Source organism: Pygoscelis adeliae, unplaced genomic scaffold, assembly GCF_000699105.1.
Source record: "Pygoscelis adeliae isolate BGI_AS28 unplaced genomic scaffold, ASM69910v1 Scaffold242, whole genome shotgun sequence".
Taxonomy (NCBI): domain Eukaryota; kingdom Metazoa; phylum Chordata; class Aves; order Sphenisciformes; family Spheniscidae; genus Pygoscelis; species Pygoscelis adeliae.
Genome location: NW_008824369.1, coordinates 2313634 through 2325214, shown reverse-complemented (window position 1 = coordinate 2325214; position 11581 = coordinate 2313634). Strand labels below are relative to the sequence as shown.

Here is an 11581-nt window from a genome sequence, read left to right as displayed (position 1 = left end):
CCCCCCCTGCCCGGTGCCGCTCCCCTCTGTCGTCCCCCAGCCGCCTGCCCCCGACCCCCGCTGAGGGTGGGGGCCCGGTGCTGGGTGTGCGCTGCGGAGGAGCTGGTGGGTAGTGCTGGTGACAGGGCAGCGGCGTCGCTTTGCCCGTGAAAGATGGGCTGGTGGCCGCTCTTGAGAACGTACTACTCACATTTAAAAACTTCCTAGTCACGAGGGCTTAACTCGCTCCTCAGCAAAAGGAAAAGCGAACCCAGGGGTCTTGTGTTGGGCAGCCGGTGGCCAGGTGCCTCTTAGGTGCTGCCCGCCAGCTGAGGCGGTGCCTTCCTGGCCAGGGCCTGGTGGTGTCCGGGTCTAGGCCTGGCCTGGCCCGAGCGTCCTTAACTGAGGTGCCGTTGTGGCAGCGGTGTCGAGGACTTGGGTCCCTGTCGCTCTGTCAGGCGGCAGAGGGGGTTCCTACCCATCGGTCGTGCGGGTTCAGCTGTATGGGTGCCTACCAAGCTGGGTTTGTGGGTTGTTTTAGCTTTCAGAGTGCCTTTCAAGCTAAATATTTGTGGTTGAGTCAACTGTTGCGTTTGTGCTGTTACTGAGAAAGTGGCTGTGTTGGGGCAGCTGTTGAAAGCCGCTTAAATCAGATTTTCTCCCAGAGAAATAATATGCAGTTACATACTAGACCTGGTTTCAGAACCAGGTTTTCTGCAACTCCTGTTCGCTGTTGCCTTTATGTCAGTGTAAAATGAAAGATAAAACTCGTGAGGCAGAATTCTTTAAGCATGGTTTTTCCACATTCTGTATGAAAATAGAAAAACTTGCACTATAAACAGAACTGGTGGTTTAAAACTATCTGTTTAGTAATAAAGTAGGCTTACTTTTTGCTTGTGAGTATGTGTGTATGCGCACATATGTATATTAATGGGATGACTAACAGTCGCATTAATGTATTTTGAGAAGAGAGGGGTCTGATTGGTGTTATCTGAGGTAGGCAATTGATAAAACAGTTCAGTCTGGTGCGTTACAACCTGCAGAAAGCACAGCATCAGTTATGGGGGATTATTACCAGGAGGGTCAGTGAAGCGTTTTCCACAATGGGGCCTGTGAGGACAATAGGCGTTGAGTTTTCTACAGGGGAATGACATTCTAGTTTTACAGTAGCTTAACTATAATGTATGCCTAAAGGAAACATGATGAAAATTCTCCAAAATGGATCAAAATTCAGTGCAGACATACATTTCATAGTTAAGTAGTCACAAATAATTCTCATACCAGTGTAATTATAGTATAACTCTGTCTGTATACGAGACTGACACTTAACATTAAAAAAAGGTTCTAATTGCAGTTTGGTGGTTTCTGTTACAGAATAGTTCAATTTTAAAATGCCAAAAATGAATGTGGAAAAAAAAGAAAAGAAGGCAGAAAAAAGAAAAAAGCTAAAGCAACGTGTGGCCCAGAAGGGAGAGCTGGAATCGGAAACGGAACCAAAGAAAAAGAAACAAAACCTGCAGGTAGGTTCTCCCAGTTTTGACTGTTTAATTCAATAAAAGGTGGATATATCGTTACCTGTGATGTGACGGGTTTCCAGATTCAGTACTGAATACCAATGTGCTATTTGATTCAGTTGCGATGTTTCCTTGCATGCAATAGACCTAGAGTGAAAGTTAAAAGGAGAAGATAAATTAAGCCGATACAGTTGTAGCAGTCAGAGTAGGTGATCTCTGTTTGTTTTGGATGCTTCTGTGAAAGATGGAGAATGGGTGAGAGAATGTGGGTGAAAGGCGAACCAAATGAATGGCTTTAAGCAACTGTCATATGGCAATACAGGCGTAGCTTCAGTCTTCATGTGATCCTGAGTGGTTGGAAAAACATGAAGGATGTTTTCTTGGAAATCCTCTTGATCTTTGGACAGAATGTCAAGTGACCAGAAGGTGTCAGCAGTTTCTTTGTATTACTGAACATTTTATGAATTAATTTTATGAGAATGAAATTAGCAATATCGGGATGTTATTTAAGTGGAAACTTAGAGCTGTAAGTTTTTTGTGATGGAAATGATACATAAACAGGGCAGTTTGATCCACGTTCTACAGTAACCACTCAGAACAGCAGAATTAAAGAAATATGAAGCGGTTTGATACTGCCAAGAAGTGGAGAAGGAAAGGCAAAGGTCTTAAAAATGGTCTTAAACTCTTTTATGTTTCCTGGCCTAATATAAAATAGATGTGAAAGCTGCTTGTTACTTCATTTATTGTGACATGTATAGCTCAATGGAGACCATATAACTAAAAAGTAGTGCTTCTTATTTTGTTATTAGACTTTATTTAAGCTCATTGGCAAGAATATTTTTTGAGAGCTTTTGCATGGGTAAGTGTCTTTAGCTATTACATTTAAAGTTTGTGAAGCATAATATAAGAAAAGCCAACCTATTGGCAGTAGCTATTCAGAGGTCTGTAAATTCTTGCGGTTTTGAACTCAGCAGAAACATCCCGAAGTAAAGTAGTGAAAGATTGCATCTTTGTCTATATCAAGCAAAAACAGAAAATCTGGTATTTAGAGCTTAATCAGAGGGAATGTTTCTGCTCTCCTTTGTACGGTGTGTATTACAGACTTCAGATTCACAGTACTATAATTCAGTTTGAGTAAAAACAATTTTCCAGGATAAAACAGTGTGAAATTGGAATGTCAACATTAAAATTGTATTGCCTGTGACAATCTGTATAATTTAATGTTAAAATGGAAAAAATCCCAAGTGGGCTTCAAACCCCTAGCAAGTGGGGCCTTTTTGGACCATCTGATGTCAAGTGATAAGTTCTTAGAACCCCCAAATTAGTTTTTGTTGGCCATGCAGACTGTAGGACTGTGAAAGAAGAGCAAATATTAAATGGCAAGAAGAACCCTTAATACTATTAGGGAACACCACTAGGCACAACAGTTTTTAGAATTATAAAAGTTAGTGTCAGTGGGTGGCTTAAACATGTATATAGTGTTCGCTTTAGGGAATACCATATAAGGTCTATGCAAGCCAATTTTTGGCATCAGCTTTATAAACTGTAACTGTTGATAGTAGGAAAGCGTAAGTTAGGAGACCACGTTTTTTTGTTTGAAATTGCTGTTGAGAATGAAAAATGTTAGGCAGACCTTAAACAATTTTACTTCAGAAATGGCTAATGAAAGTTAGCTGTTTACCAGTTTATGATTGTTACTTAGCATGTGTACTCCCAGCTTTGTGTGAAATACTTGGTTAAGTCACAATGGCAGTTATGCTTTAAAATGCTTTTGGACATCAAACCTTGTCAGCATGGAAAATGTGGTAGAAAACAAGGTAAAATTGCTTTGTGTGTACAGGAAGATCAGGAGGAACTCTGAGGCCGCAGTGATGCGCTCGGTTAGTCTGGATGGTTCCAAAGAAGAAATTTGGAACAAAAATTAAGGCAACTGCTGAGAGTGTGTGTTTATTCTGCAGCCTTACTTTCTTTAATTTTATTTCTGTTACTTTAAAATAAGCCGGAACCTTGATAGTTCTACAGAAATTCCTGAAGTATGACAACTGGATTCTAATGAGCTTTGATTGACTTTTAATGCAGTAACTGAATTAAAGAAAACTTTTTTGGCATTCTTTAAGGACAGATAGACTCCAGTTTCTCCGAAGGAGTCTCATATGTGATGGAAGGAAGTCAAAAGATAGCTATGTAATAGCTATATACATATAATATACATTGCTTTTGGTGGGAGAGAGGTTTCACTGGTTCATTAAGTCACTTTACTTTCCCGTGATTTACTTTTTTTCTATTCTAGTACAGCAATTTTAGTCTCCAAAGTGGAAAATGTAAATATCTAATTGATTTTGTTATAGAGCTGCAGGCAGGCAAGTTGAAATGTGTCTTAACTGACTGGATTTAGTGTACATTGATCATTCCTTCACGAAATTTTGTTTCAAAAATTCTTACTGGCCTAAGACTAAAGCATTTTTTCTTGGAACAACTTGACCTTTCAGAGTAATCTCGATGTTTTATTGATTTTCATCTACTGAATTTCTTCTGTTTACATTAAATAGCAATGAGCAATTCAAGACCAATATAAATGTTTTCATGAATGATCTTAGAACCGCACAGCTCTAAATGACACATCTCTAGTGGAGCTGAGCAATACAAGTTTTTAAACTTAATTCAGTCTTGTGTTTTTTCTGACAGATTTTCATAACGTTACTGTTTTATTTAGCTACTTGGCAATAAACCCCACATTTTAAACATTGATTTTCTTTTTTTTTTTTTTAAATGCCTGGACATTAGTTTTACTTGTTTTCTAACGATTTTGTAGTTTCCTACCATACTCATATGTTAAACCTTCCTATAATTGGAGATTATTCTTTTGAATTGTCACATAACATAGGCATAAAGAAAAGCAATTTAAAGTATGCCATCTAGACTGGTGGTCTGAAGTTAAATACTGGCTTCTTAAATAAAGACTTTCTGATGGACCTTGTCTGAGACAAATTAATTTTGTTTCAGTTCTCTGAAAAAAATATTTACAATCTTGTTAATGTGTCATCTTGAAATAACAGAGGCATTAGAAGTGCTTGTTTGCAATTACCTGTGTCTTGCTTCTGTTTATGGGTTTCTTCACCCTTCAAAATTCCAGCTGCCTTAATGCCACGAAGCTTATCGAAACAGCAGTACTGACACTTACAACACTGTAGGTAGGGAACAACATGTTGTGGTTGCTTTGTTTATGAAGGCTATTTGAGTTCTACCCACAATGACCTTACTGTATCAAAGGATCTTTTAACCTTGTAATTTAAGGGTAGATCTTGTTTCTCCAGTGCTGTTTTCAGGGCTGCGGGCTTTCTACAGAACAGTAAGAAATTTGTCCAGAGTTGAACATCTATTGGGCAAGACTCAAAATTCGTAATCCATAGAAAACAATATTAATTCCTGTTCCTTCCCAATTTAGTCTAGCAAACATTGTAACTTTAAGGAAAATTACAATGACTAAGAGGCAATCAATCTTTATAAATCAAATCCTGTTGTTCATGGTTGAAGGGTACTTTAGGTAATGCTCATACAGTCAGCGGGTGTTTCCTTGTATGTTCCTTGTTATCTTCAGCATTGCAAATGGTTGGAGGAGGAAGAATCAACATTCTCCCCAGATAAAGGCAAAATCGGTGGGAAAGGAATTTAATTTTTGAGATTCCATACAGATAGTACAAACAATGGCAAATAAACAAGTAGCTCATGGTGTTTCTTTAATCAGAGGGCTAGTGTGCAGGTGCCCAAACAGTAAGATCTGTTTACTAAATGGAAAATGGCAAAATTAGCAGGAGCTTTTTGGAGGTTATCATAAAGGCCAATAAGGAGTTATTAGCTAGTACTACAGCAAAGCAAACCACAAAAAATGACTCTTTAAAATCATTGTTTGCTTATAGTGGTGGAAAACCCATAAAACTATGTTTAAGCTGTGGAGATAAACATTTTGGCATGAGCTTGGTGGAATAGCTAGGAATGCTACTTTGATACGATCTCTAATGCTGCTTGTAATCAGGTAACTGGGGTAGTAATTTGAATGTTTAATGAACGCAAACTAGACATTCATGCTACAAAACCTATCAAGCAGACCCTGTAAAGCTATCATCAGAAAGTATATTTATTTATTTGACAACCCACTAATTCATACCAAACCCTGTTGTTGAAATAATGAGTTGTGGATGATTTGCAAACAAACTCAGTAATCCTTTATTGTGCCATTAATTTATTTTTTTTAATAATGGGAAGCTTATCTTGTAACCATCTAAATAACTTGTTTTGTATTTTCCCATCCTAAAAAGTGCCATGAAGTTATAACTTAGTGTGATGTTGCAGAATTTTCTTCTGATTACCAGGCTACCAATATTAGATGTATCTTATATACATTAAAAATATATTTTGGAAACTGCTTGCATTGCAATTCCACTATCAACTCTTCTTGCATTTGTTTAGTTTTGCTTTACTAGCTTAATTCTCTGTTTGTATGCATTAGTTTTATCCGCAGTTATTAATTGTTGTTTGTTTAAGAAATATGTAGAAAACCAATCTTAAATTTTGAAAAAGGGAAAATAAATTCCAAAAAGTTCATTTTATTTAGCATAACCTCCTAAAATAAGAATCTTGTCTTGTACTAGTTTTTTTGACCATTTTAAAAATATCTCTAACATGCAAACAGTTTTGTCCATGTTATCAAGAGAAGATGACACAATCTTTCAACTTCCCCCCATCCCTCGATGTACGGATACATCAGCAGTTAGTTTTCTGGTGATAAAGGGGGGATGATAGCTATTTCTCAAAATGGCGAAGTTAAATCTCGGTGCGCTTTTGTTAGTCTGCTGGTTTTGGTCAGTCTGTAATTGAAATATTGGGCCTATTTCTCTTTTCTTTGGGCTACCTTTCAGTTGAATGTTTATTCTTGTTTTATTTGTATTTTTTCTTACTTGCATGAAGAGACAAGTTTGCTGGCCCATTGGCTTCTGATTGCCTCACTGCAGGATGGCCTTCTGGTAGTTGAAAAAAAATTAGGAAGCTATAAACTCATTTGGCATTTCTGACTTACCATGTGAGATCCTACTTGGTTTGTCTGCTTTCTTATCTATGCAATGTTTCTCAAATTAGGAAAAAGAAAATAAAAACAAGCCCAAACTTTGAGGGCAGCTACTTATGGGACTGAAACATTTGTTTCCTGCTAACACTTCTTCATCAGAATATTGATAGAGTTGCTTTAAATTATTTTATTAAATTAACCATACATTTATTTATTTTTTAAGAGGTAAATTTGATTGTGACACCATATAGTGTTTATAGAGAATAGTAGGCCTTTTGTAAACAGACATGTCTAAGAAGGTACAAAATAGCATCTGAAATACAGATATGCATAGATTAGGCTGAATAATTTTACATTCCTTTGAAAATTATTTTTGTAATGGTAGGAGTAGATTTCCCAGGAAAGAGTATTCACAGCTGGGAAAACAGTTGCTACTTTGAAGATGGTTTTCCCAGGCGAAAGGCTCACGTCCCCAACTGTGTTTGGTATAAACAATATGTGGTGTATTTCTTACTTTTGTTTAAAGGAATTGTGCATTCTTCATTACATATTAACCAGCAAGAGTTTCATGCTAATTCTGGGTATTTGCTTTTTTCTGTATACATTCAAAGTTAATCCCTTACTTTTATTAATATAGCCAGGGTATTGAAGTGATGTGGAGTTTGGTGGTGAAACACAACCGCCCCTTCTTTGCTATTAAGAGGGGTAATTCTTCCTTCTCTTCTTGGAGCACGTACTTGATGTTTCCTCTCGGCTCCCATTCTTTACTTAGTGGTGAGACCTTCCTTGACAGTTCTTGTTAGGTTTCCAGTATAAATCCTTGCTTTCACGACTTAGCTGCAAATATCTTCACAAAATTGAAATTCAGTACAGGATTCCCACTCGTGGGCTGAATTTGTTGAGTAACGCTCTTTGAGCAGTTGTTGAAGTAAGGAGCAGAGGCTAGGTCTGCTTGACTACGTGTCACCCAGCTCCAGTCCAGTGAGAACACTCTTTTCTGTCCTTTGTCAATTACGATTTTTTTCTGGTCCTATGTTAATGACTTCTAACTCATCATAGAGAGAGGCATCACAAATGAAAATTGCTGGAAAAGGCCCAAATTGCTGAATATACAAAATTTGGCACAAAACCTCCAAATATGTATAACTTCAGTTAAAAAAAAAAAAGTCCCATCACATGTTTGAATTCACAAAACACATTCCACTTGGCAAGAAATTAAGTTGTAAGCTTGAAAGGATAAATGTTTGCTACATTCTGATATAGGATAAAGAACAGAGAAATGGGCAATCAAAGGCAGTTGTTCTTGACAGGGCTTGAAACTTGGAAGTGTGTATAGCATAACATATTAATGCAAGCCTGATTCTTGTGGATTTGTTACTTCCTCTTTATTGCTCTTGGTACTATTTTGTTAATGTTAATTTGTTCAAAAAGCTAAAATGGCACAGATTTTGATATTTAAAATATGTTTATTCTAAAAAGCAGCAGTTTTCCCTGTCCCTGAGAGAATGCTACAGCTTTTTTAAACAATGTAGGAGTCTGGTATACGGATTTTTATAAAATACAAATTATCTCGTATTGATAGAATAGATTTAAAAATAAAAAAAAACCAAAACATTTTTGAGCAGATAAAAGGGGGATGATGGCTGCTTCCGCAGTATGAATGAGAAACTAGAATTATTTCACCAGAAGTTTCCTCCTCCAAAATACCTGTTGTGTTTAGATGCAATATTGTGAACCACATGAAAGATTAGTGTATATTTACATATGATAATTAATTAATTACAGCATAGATAAAATGGCTCTTGGGTATTAGATCAAAGCCACACAGATTAATAAATACTTGGAAAGTGCTTGTCTGTTACATCCAACAGGTAATTAGAACAGAAAATTATTCTTTTGACTTTTGGAAGCTGCCTGAAATAACGAGGGTACAGGCATGAAGGTATTTGACAGGGGGACCTGTTGCTTAAAGAACCAGACTCAGTCTTTACCTATTTCTAATTGAATCCCTCGCGAGTTCTGTAGGGCATCAAACAGAAGATCATCAACTAATGTTTTATTAAATTTCTCAGCATTATCTTAATAATTTGCATCTGTAAACCAGGCTTTTGCAAACAGCATGTATACACGAGGGAAGACAAAGCTCTGCTCCTACCATCTTACAGTTTGAAACATGTCAAAACTGTTCAGAGAATGTACCGAACACTTAGAGCTGCATCGCTTAAAAAGGAGCAGAGAGGTTATATAAAAGAGAATAGAAAATCTTAAGTGTGCGGGGAAAATACATGCTTTTAATAACTGTCATTCTATCCTACCTTTACATTATGTACTGAATCATAAATGGGAGTTATTCATATTTACTCACTTGTAAAATAACGAGGTGGTTACAGAACTGTTATACTGAACTGTAATACAAAGTTCACCGAAATTGGTCACGGCCTTTTTGTGGACTCAGAGCCTTCATGTACCTCATTAGCTGGTTCTTTTTTTCTAGTTACCTTTGGAATAGAGAAGTTTTTCCTATTTTATTATGAAAGTGCCATCTTTCATGGCTATTCTTATGTCCAAGTCTGTAGCTCCATGATTTTCTAAAGGCATTTTTAATAAACTTGTGGGGTTTTTTTGTTTGTTTGTTTTCAAGGTAAAAGCTTACCATGCTTTGTTTAAAACATGGTATCTTCTTTACAAAGATTTGTCTAGACTAAGTCATGGTCTAGTCTGGGCTTAGAATAGGAGCGGCCGGCTGTCCTGATCCTATACGTCTTGTAATAAAATCTGGCCAAGACCCAAAAGGTCTCACTCAGTATCAGTGAGAGTCAAGAAGAGCACAAATCTAGCGGGGGACAGGGACAGTTTTCCATGGATCCTCATAGACCCCTTGTTATGGGCTGAGCCCGCAAGTAGGTTCTGTGTGATCGGATGTCAACTTTAGCAGCATCTCCGCCAGCAAGTTTGTGCTTCTGATCGCGTGACACTTCAATAGTGTCATGCCTCATCAGCCGTCTTTACATTAGAATAAGAAAATAACATGTCACGTTTCTCACTGTTCTAAGAATATTACGCTTTTAGTATCAGAAGTAATTCTTCTGTCTTTATGTATTTGAAAGCCAAGCAAGTTTATAAATTAAGTTCCCACAGGCGTCACTATCTATGTGTATCTTCCTGTCTTGCTACTCAATCATCAGATGGATGTTTGGAATATCATCACATCGTTTAAGTGAGCTCTTTCCTTGGTTTCTCTCTGATTTTGCTGTGTGCACTTCACTCATAACTACGTACTGGAACACAAGAGTTAAAAGGTTTCTATAGTCAGGTAAAGGCTATTTCTCTTTTGTAGTTCTGAATGGAGAGAGAATGAAAGGAAGAAAATCTTATTTGCCATTATATTACTGTTTCTATTGAGAGAATGCCCGGGAAAGGAAATGTTTCTGCTGCTGAAGCAGAAAACAAATCCATCACCACCACTATTAGGCAATTCTACCACTGAGCTCTTTTCTGTAAAAATAGCCGTAACTCCAATTTCTAAGGATAATGTAACAATATTGCAATAATTTTCCTGTTTCTCCAGTATGTCTTTTTTTCACAGTTTTTCTGAAGACCTTCCAGAAAACACATTCCATGCAATTTGAAAAGGTTTTAAGCCTTTTCAGTGATTTTGCTTGCAGGTCAAGTGAGTTGGAACTTGTAAGCAAAGTTGCTGCTTTGGAAAGGCTTACCCTGCTGCATTAAATATACCTACTCTAAATAAATATTTAAAAACTTAGAGTTTACTTTCTGGTAATGAATAGTTCAGTAGTTTGTTAATTTAGAACTTAAAAACTTATGTATATACCTGTAGCAGACTGTTTGAACAATTTGAGAAAATAGGTTGGAAACCTGAATATGGTTTTATCACTGGGGTCGAACAACTTCAAAAGCCATTCTAAACACACAGGTTACTTTGTGAGACTTGGCCAATCATCTTTAAATTTTGTAGTGGAATCCACTGGATGTATGTAAAATAACTGAAGTAGCATGTAAGAGACTGAGTTGAAAGTAATGAGCTGATCCTGCACTGTCTGAAGTCCTGAGAAGGCATTGCTTTTTTGTTGTCATCTTGGGTGGCTGGCTCAGTATGCAACTGTTTATTCTTAGCTCCTGGCTGTGTCATGCTGCTATATGATGGAATGGAAGTCTAAAAGGAAGCCAAAAGCCAAGGGCTAAAAGTTTGGTGTATCATATGTCAATGTGGAATAAATAGTTTGGACAATACTGTTGAAGAAAGGACACCTAAATTATAAATATGAATGGAGGGTGTTCAGATTTTCAAATCCAGCGTGTCTCTCTTTAAAACATAGCGCAGGGCATGTACCACAATATACCTCCCCGACAGCAGAGCTTAAGAGTGTAGAGAAAGGATGGTCTGTATGTATGTCTTAAAAATTACTTGTCCCTTATCATCTGCTGTTGCAGATTTAACATAAAAAAGATAGTGCAATTCCAAGGTGGAAATGGTTTATTGGTGTCATATTTGTTAAATAGAATGTAAAAGTAGTAATAATTTCTTAACGTAAACAGTCTCTGAAGGAGGAATGGCTAGGTCTAACTGTGTACCAATGGGCTGCTGCAGATGTAATTGGTAATGTAAGCGTAAACTTTTATTGCAAAGATATAATTCAATCAGTGAAATTAAACAATGAATTTGGCCCTATGCTCTTCTATGATGAAAATTTAAAATATTTGTCTGATGGTCTGAATGGGTAAGGTAAGACTTTTGGCGTGGAAGGGAAGGATACTGTCCCTTAAATTAAAATGAAACCCTTATCTTTGTTGTTTTCAATCAAAATCAAATTAATTCATTGGTTCACCTTCATGAATATCTGTTAAAATTCAAACCTGCCTTCATACACTCACTTGTTTTTCCTACTTACGCAGAAACAACTTCAAATGGAATTAAATGATAATCAGAGTTGAACTTGACATGCTTTTACTTACTGTAAAACACTTTTTAACATATTTCCTATGTGACAATCCTAACCATTCAAAA

At 36.9% G+C, this 11581-nt stretch overlaps 1 long non-coding RNA gene across 1 annotated transcript; it reads left to right on the top strand.

Moving 5' to 3' along the window:
• The first annotated feature begins 1366 nt into the window (after nt 1-1366).
• Nucleotides 1367-10955, top strand: LOC103913520. The gene is made up of 3 exons (XR_663429.1): nt 1367-1503; nt 10245-10248; nt 10946-10955. It is a non-coding gene; the product is annotated as an uncharacterized LOC103913520 (long non-coding RNA).
• The last annotated feature ends 626 nt before the right edge of the window (nt 10956-11581 follow it).